Source organism: Taudactylus pleione, unplaced genomic scaffold (assembly GCF_031769625.1).
Source record: "Taudactylus pleione unplaced genomic scaffold, aTauple2 ptg000535l, whole genome shotgun sequence".
Classification (NCBI taxonomy): domain Eukaryota; kingdom Metazoa; phylum Chordata; class Amphibia; order Anura; family Myobatrachidae; genus Taudactylus; species Taudactylus pleione.
In genome coordinates, this window is record NW_028284937.1 from 11,260,232 (window position 1) to 11,268,767 (window position 8,536).

Consider the following 8,536-nt stretch of genomic DNA (forward strand, 5'->3'; position numbering starts at 1 on the left):
GCGATGTGCAGGATATGGCGGTGGTACATGATGTCATTGGGGAATTGGTCAAGTCCAGAAAGGACACAAGAAATGAAAGAGATCAGGTGAAATTGAAATAATATAAAATGTTTTCTAACATGTATACTCTTCTGTGCTGGAGAAAATGAAGCAAACGACATATGGAAGGTTACAGTCCCTTTAAATAGCAACTATTTAGGATGGTTTTCAAGGCATTTCTTAAAGAGATTGGATACCCTGTCCAACTGCATTATGTAATGCAATCATCCTGCAGACTTGGAAGCAGCGGGGTGCACCTGCAGAACAGGTAGCCATTATGAATGGATTAAAAATGACATATTTGGCTCACATTCACTTCCGAGATGCCTAATTGAGTCTGCCAAGTCCCAGGCAATTGCTCAATGTTATGATCCTGTGCTGTTGACACGATAAGAAGAATACCCAAAGCAAGGGGTCCTCCTGTCACCTAGTCCAAGCCTATTCTGCAGGGGGGATATGTGCCTTTTCCGTAGGGAAAAAAAACAGCCAGAGGCATCACTAGGATTCTTTGGAGCTCAGAACTTGTTGAGGAACGATGTGCCCCGCACCCGCACAGAGACATAGAGAGAAACATATCTGCGCTCCTCTGGCGCGCAGCAAAAAAAATGGGCGTGGTCACATACCGAAGGGCCGTGGCCACTAAAAATGGGACGTGCCAACATGGCACACCACCCATTTCTTGTCACTCTGGGAACATTACTTTCCATTCCATATACACCTTACCTATACGGTGGTTTCTCACAATGTGGAACCTCTGAAGAAATATATCCTCCATGGGAAGACGGCGTCTTCGGTCGGCATTCATTATTCATGTAGGTCACATCGTCCAGAAGATGCCTGTTTGTGTGGGAATATTAACAAGGTCATCGTATTACAACAGCGGTTCAACCAGACTCGTTCCCCCTGTCTACCTTCCTGCCCCCTGCATCTCTTAGCCACACCATCTCCCCCTGCATCCTCTCTCAGCACACCATAACCTCCCCAGACACACACACACTGACACAGACCCACACTGACAAAAGCCTACACAGACACACACACCTTTTCCACACAAATGCAGCCAGCCAAATAAATAAAACGGCTCGCGCATGCAGGCGCTTTTAGCACTACAAGTGCCTGCATACCCATGGCTGAAAAATCATGTTGCAGCTTGAAGAAATCATCCAGGACCAGCTGGGACCTGAAGTGCCAAAGAAAAAAAACACATATAAACTTGATATGTGTGCCAGACCATTTCTTTTGGATTTGACTCAGATTCGTCGTCCGGCCTTCGATTTGGATTTGGCAAAGCGCCATGACTGGGTTTGGCTTTGGATTTAGATTTGGATTTTGTTACAAAAATTGTCAAAAAAGCTAAAATCACATAATTTGGGCTTTTTTTTGTTCCTAGAGTATTATTTACCCCAATAACATTAATTTCCAGTCATTTACAGTCAATTTAGACCACCTCACAGCTCACAATATTATTTTCACCATTATTGGCCAAAGGCTGCAGTGAGCTGGCTGGTTACTAAGCGACGGACTGGCGGCACAGACACCGCAGTTTAAAGCACATCTATGAAGCATTGCCACTCACTATTGAATCACAGTACTTGTGTATTATGCACACATAGAGGGCTAAGGCCCAAGGAGTCATGGTGCATGTATACACAGAGGGCTAAGGCCCAAGGAGTCATGGTGCTTGTATACACAGTGGGGTACAGCACAAAAAAGTGTTTTTTTTCTTCACTTTTTTAACTTTTAACCTTCTTCAAAGTCTTTTTTAAATTTTAAACTTTTTTTTTGCACACAAAGCCACTTGCGAGTCTGGACACAGCCCCTTTAATCAGCAAAGTATTGCGCAGCATACATCAGCGAGCAGCGTGAACCCTATATACAGTCACTTTACCAGCACAGCCACTTGTGAGTCTCTGGACACAGCACTTAATCAGCAGAGTATAGCGCAGCATACATCAGCATACAGTGTGCCCCCTTACACAGTCACTTTGCCAGCACAGCCACCTGTGAGTCTCTGGACACAGCACTTAATCAGCAGAGTATAACGCAGCATACATCAGCGTACAGTGTGCCCCCTTACACAGTCACTTTGCCAGCACAGCCACCTGTGAGTCTCTGGACACAGCACTTAATCAGCAGAGTATAGCGCAGCATACATCAGCGTACAGTGTGCCCCCTTACACAGTCACTTTGCCAGCACAGCCACCTGTGAGTCTCTGGACACAGCACTTAATCAGCATAGTATAGCGCAGCATATATCAGCGTGCAGTGTGCCCCGTCACACAATCACTTTGTCAGCACAGCCAACTCTAAACGACCCCCAGAGTGTACGTATATTTAGCACAGTGGGCCTAATCTGTATAGTGGCCAAACATAACAGGGATATATTGCATACTGATCAAGTTACATTAGGCTGAATATTTATCAATCCTGAAAGTCGACTGTATAATGGGCATAATGGGTCCTCCACTGTATCTTCATTATTGCCAATTATATTCTATACTGGGAACAGAGACTATTGGGGAGATTCAATTAGCAGCACGTTTCCATCAAAATATTGCACGCTGATGTAATGCTGGTTATCCTGCAGGAAATCCTCGCTCGGCTTTGCTCACACCTATAGAGGTGCAGAAATAACTAGCCTTGGCCTAGCTATTAATGTCATTTCAATATATAAACATCCTAAGAGTATTTTCATTTTAATTGTGTTTTTTATATTAATTCAATCCCTTGCTTGTTTTCTTCCCAAGTAGCAGTCTTGAAAAATAAAATTTGTACAGAAGCAGCAGGTTAATGAAATGAGAAAGAGCTGCTAGGAACTGATTGATTCAATGAGTGGATGCAGTAAAAGAGAACTTTGGCGAATAAGGAGATAGCAAAGGGACAGATGTGTAATAAATGGCAAGTGTATCATGGGAAGCAGAGGTGATGGAGAATATAAACATATCACACATTAGTAGAGATTATTTTGTGCACTTCTCCTTTAAGGAATGTAGAACACGAGTGAGGTCATGCTGTGATGTCATAATGGTAGCTCTTTGCTGTTGCTACCACTCTTAGCTGCCCAGGACACTGACATAGCATTATCATTGCTGTCATTAACATACTCCAAATACATCTCTTGCACCCAGCCCACTGAGGGAAAGATATCCTCTTGCGGTAAGTATCTCATCAAAGATAAGGGCGTTTCACTTGGATGTGCCTGCAGACTTGGAGCTTGACTACCATAAAATATGACCTTGAGCTTGTTTATTTCTATAATTGGAGGTTCTAGCAGCACAGCACATCTATCAAAATGTAGTAGCCATTCGGGTAAACTCGGTGCTTCTCAAAAGGGGATGACCGTCCTCTTCAGAAAATTACGCAGCTTTGGGAGGAATGTAAATTGGGTAATCTCAGGAGATGTGGACTGGAGCTACATTAATGACGTCAGCCAATGTTATTTATTAATGTGGTGAAATGTATACTGCATTTTAGTGTCAAATGTTCATATTTTAAATAAGTTTGGAAATATAACTCTGCATAGCATCCTAGTGCCCAGAGGGACGGGCAGTCCTTCAAGCCATGGGTCCCCAGAGGTTTCCTCCACAGGGGTTTTTTCCTCTCCTGAGTGCTTGAAGGATGATTCTTTGTGAGTCATGAGGCTTCCACCATCTTGGTCTTCTTATAGGACAGGCTTGTAAGAGCCTCCGGCTAATCTTGGGCACTAATTTATTTTACAATGCAGAGTAAAAATAAAGTGTTGTTTTCCTTGTGCTAAAATTCATAATAAATATATTTTAAAATTGATTTTGCTTGATGTGGTCTTTGTTTTTTTCATAATGGAGGTTCTTAGAAGGTTAAGAGGCTGTGAGGTCTAGCAAAGTAAATCAGGTGATAAACTCTTCTTACAGTAAATACTGTATATCTGCTACTATAGAATCAGGAATATGGTCTTTCTCCGTACTTGTTGTTACCCACTTGTCTAGTTTACAACAATGGTAAAATGAGTTATATGGAAAATATTAAGAGGTTCCAGTGACATTTTGCAATTTCTTTACAAAGAAACAAAATCTGACCAAAACGAAGAAGAAACTAAAATAAAAACAAAAATGTTATGTTCATTTCATGACACTCACAAAACACTAAAGGCCTTGTATTCTGAATGACATAAAATATTTCTATGAAGCTCATATGGATTACTGGCACCTGAGAAGCGATATGATAAATTTGGGCTGTGGTAAGGGTCCCAATGACAAAAACTTTGTTTGCACACAATCCGGGTCAAGATTTTACAGGGATTCCTACCGTGTATTTCTTTTCTCATATAAATATTAAGTAATGAATATATCCAAATAATCTTAATACAGAACATGGGGCAATTTATATGTTGGTACTATTAAGACTGCTTATCAAATTCATCATTTACTACATTTCCAATCTTCTGCTTTCTTTCACCCAAAATCTGTTTCACGCCTCCCAGAACTATCCTGTAAATAGAATTGAGATTTGATAATCTTCGCACTACATAATAGTTTAAGGTTATGACCTAATGGCGATGTGCAGGATATGGCGGTGGTGCATGATGTCATTGGGGAATTGGTCAAGTCCAGAAAGGACACAAGAAATGAAAGAGATCAGGTGAAATTGAAATAATATAAAATGTTTTCTAACATGTATACTCTTCTGTGCTGGAGAAAATGAAGCAAACGACATATGGAAGGTTACAGTCCCTTTAAATAGCAACTATTTAGGATGGTTTTCAAGGCATTTCTTAAAGAGGTTGGATACCCTGTCCAACTGCATTATGTAATGCAATCATCCTGCAGACTTGGAAGCAGCGGGGTGCACCTGCAGAACAGGTAGCCGTTATGAATGGATTAAAAATGACATATTTGGCTCACATTCACTTCCGAGATGCCTAATTGAGTCTGCTAAGTCCCAGGCAATTGCTCAATGTTATGATCCTGTGCTGTTGACACGATAAGAAGAATACCCAAAGCAAGGGGTCCTCCTGTCACCTAGTCCAAGCCTATTCTGCAGGGGGGATATGTGCCTTTTCCGTAGGAAAAAAAAACAGCCAGAGGCATCACTAGGATTCTTTGGAGCTCAGAACTTGTTGAGGAACGATGTGCCCCGCACCCCCACAGAGACATAGAGAGAAACATATCTGCGCTCCTCTGGCGCGCAGCAAAAAAAATGGGCGTGGTCACATACCGAAGGGCCGTGGCCACTAAAAATGGGACGTGCCAACATGGCACACCACCCATTTCTTGTCACTCTGGGAACATTACTTTCCATTCCATATACACCTTACCTATACGGTGGTTTCTCACAATGTGGAACCTCTGAAGAAATATATCCTCCATGGGAAGACGGCATCTTCGGTCGGCATTCATTATTCATGTAGGTCACATCGTCCAGAAGATGCCTGTTTGTGTGGGAATATTAACAAGGTCATCGTATTACAACAGCGGTTCAACCAGACTCGTTCCCCCTGTCTACCTTCCTGCCCCCTGCATTTCTTAGCCACACCATCTCCCCCTGCATCGTCTCTCAGCACACCATAACCTCCCCAGACACACACACACACTGACACAAACCCACACTGACAAAGCCTACACAGACACACACACCTTTTCCACACAAATGCAGCCAGCCAAATAAATAAAACGGCTCGCGCATGCAGGCGCTTTTAGCACTACAAGTGCCTGCATACCCATGGCTGAAAAATCATGTTGCAGCTTGAAGAAATCATCCAGGACCAGCTGGGACCTGAAGTGCCAAAGAAAAAAAACACATATAAACTTGATATGTGTGCCGGACCATTTCTTTTGGATTTGACTCAGATTCGTTGTCCGGCCTTCGATTTGGATTTGGCAAAGCACCATGACTGGGTTTGGCTTTGGATTTAGATTTGGATTTTGTTACAAAAATTGACAAAAAAGCTAAAATCACATAATTTGGGCTTTTTTTTGTTCCTAGAGTATTATTTACCCCAATAACATTAATTTCCAGTCATTTACAGTCAATTTAGACCACCTCTCAGCTCACAATATTATTTTCACCATTATTGGCCAAAGGCTGCAGTGAGCTGGCTGGTTACTAAGCGACAGACTGGTGGCACAGACACCGCAGTTTAAAGCACATCTATGAAGCATTGCCACTCACTATTGAATCACAGTACTTGTGTGTTATGCACACATAGAGGGCTAAGGCCCAAGGAGTCATGGTGCATGTATACACAGAGGGCTAAGGCCCAAGGAGTCATGGTGCTTGTATACACAGTGGGGTACAGCACAAAAAAGGTTTTTTTTTTTCACTTTTTTAACTTTTAACCTTCTTCAAAGTCTTTTTTAAATTTTAAACTTTTTTTTTGCACACAAAGCCACTTGCGAGTCTGGACACAGCCCCTTTAATCAGCAAAGTATTGCGCAGCATACATCAGCGAGCAGCGTGAACCCTATATACAGTCACTTTACCAGCACAGCCACTTGTGAGTCTCTGGACACAGCACTTAATCAGCAGAGTATAGCGCAGCATACATCAGCATACAGTGTGCCCCCTTACACAGTCACTTTGCCAGCACAGCCACCTGTGAGTCTCTGGACACAGCACTTAATCAGCAGAGTATAACGCAGCATACATCAGCGTACAGTGTGCCCCCTTACACAGTCACTTTGCCAGCACAGCCACCTGTGAGTCTCTGGACACAGCACTTAATCAGCAGAGTATAGCGCAGCATACATCAGCGTACAGTGTGCCCCCTTACACAGTCACTTTGCCAGCACAGCCACCTGTTAGTCTCTGGACACAGCACTTAATCAGCAGAGTATAGCGCAGCATATATCAGCGTGCAGTGTGCCCCCTCACACAATCACTTTGCCAGCACAGCCAACTCTAAACGACCCACAGAGTGTACGTATATTTAGCACAGTGGGTCTAATCTGTATAGTGGCCAAACATAACAGGGATATATTGCATACTGATCAAGTTACATTAGGCTGAATATTTGTCAATCCTGAAAGTCGACTGTATAATGGGCATAATGGGTCCTCCACTGTATCTTCATTATTGCCAATTATATTCTATACTGGGAACAGAGACTATTGGGGAAATTCAATTAGCAGCACGTTTCCATCAGAATATTGCACGCTGATGTAATGCTGGTTATCCTGCAGGAAATCCTCGCTCGGCTTTGCTCACACCTATAGAGGTGCAGAAATAACTAGCCTTGGCCTAGCTATTAATGTCATTTCAATATATAAACATCCTAAGAGTATTTTCATTTTAATTGTTTTTTATATTAATTCAATCCCTTGCTTGTTTTCTACCCAAGTAGCAGTCTTGAAAAATAAAAATTGGACAGAAGCAGCAGGTTAATGAAATAAGAAAGAGCTGCTAGGAACTGATTGATTCAATGAGTGGATGCAGTAAAAGAGAACTTTGGCGAATAAGGAGATAGCAAAGGGACAGATGTGTAATAAATGGCAAGTGTATCATGGGAAGCAGAGGTGATGGAGAATATAAACATATCACACATTAGTAGAGATTATTTTGTGCACTTCTCCTTTAAGGAATGTAGAACACGAGTGAGGTCATGCTGTGATGTCATAATGGTAGCTCTTTGCTGTTGCTACCACTCTTAGCTGCCCAGGACACTGACATAGCATTATCATTGCTGTCATTAACATACTCCAAATACATCTCTTGCACCCAGCCCACTGAGGGAAAGATATCCTCTTGCGGTAAGTATCTCATCAAAGATAAGGGCGTTTCACTTGGATGTGCCTGCAGACTTGGAGCTTGACTACCCTAAAATATGACCTTGAGCTTGTTTATTTCTATAATTGGAGGTTCTAGCAGCACAGCACATCTATCAAAATGTAGTAGCCATTCGGGTAAACTCGGTGCTTCTCAAAAGAGGATGACCGTCCTCTTCAGAAAATTGCGCAGCTTTGGGAGGAATGTAAATTGGGTAATCTCAGGAGATGTGGACTGGAGCTACATTAATGACGTCAGCCAATGTTATTTATTAATGTGGTGAAATGTATACTGCATTTTAGTGTCAAATGTTCATATTTTAAATAAGTTTGGAAATATAACTCTGCATAGCCTCCTACTGCCCAGAGGGACGGGCAGTCCTTCAAGCCATGGGTCCCCAGAGGTTTCCTCCACCGGGGGTTTTTCCTCTCCTGAGTGCTTGAAGGATGATTCTTTGTGAGTCATGAGGCTTCCACCATCTTGGTCTTCTTATAGGACAGGCTTGTAAGAGCCTCCGGCTAATCTTGGGCACTAATTTATTTTACAATGCAGAGTAAAAATAAAGTGTTGTTTTCCTTGTGCTAAAATTCATAATAAATATATTTTAAAATTGATTTTGCTTGATGTGGTCTTTGTTTTTTTCATAATGGAGGTTCTTAGAAGGTTAAGAGGCTGTGAGGTCTAGCAAAGTAAATCAGGTGATAAACTCTTCTTACAGTAAATACTGTATATCTGCTACTATAGAATCAGGAATATG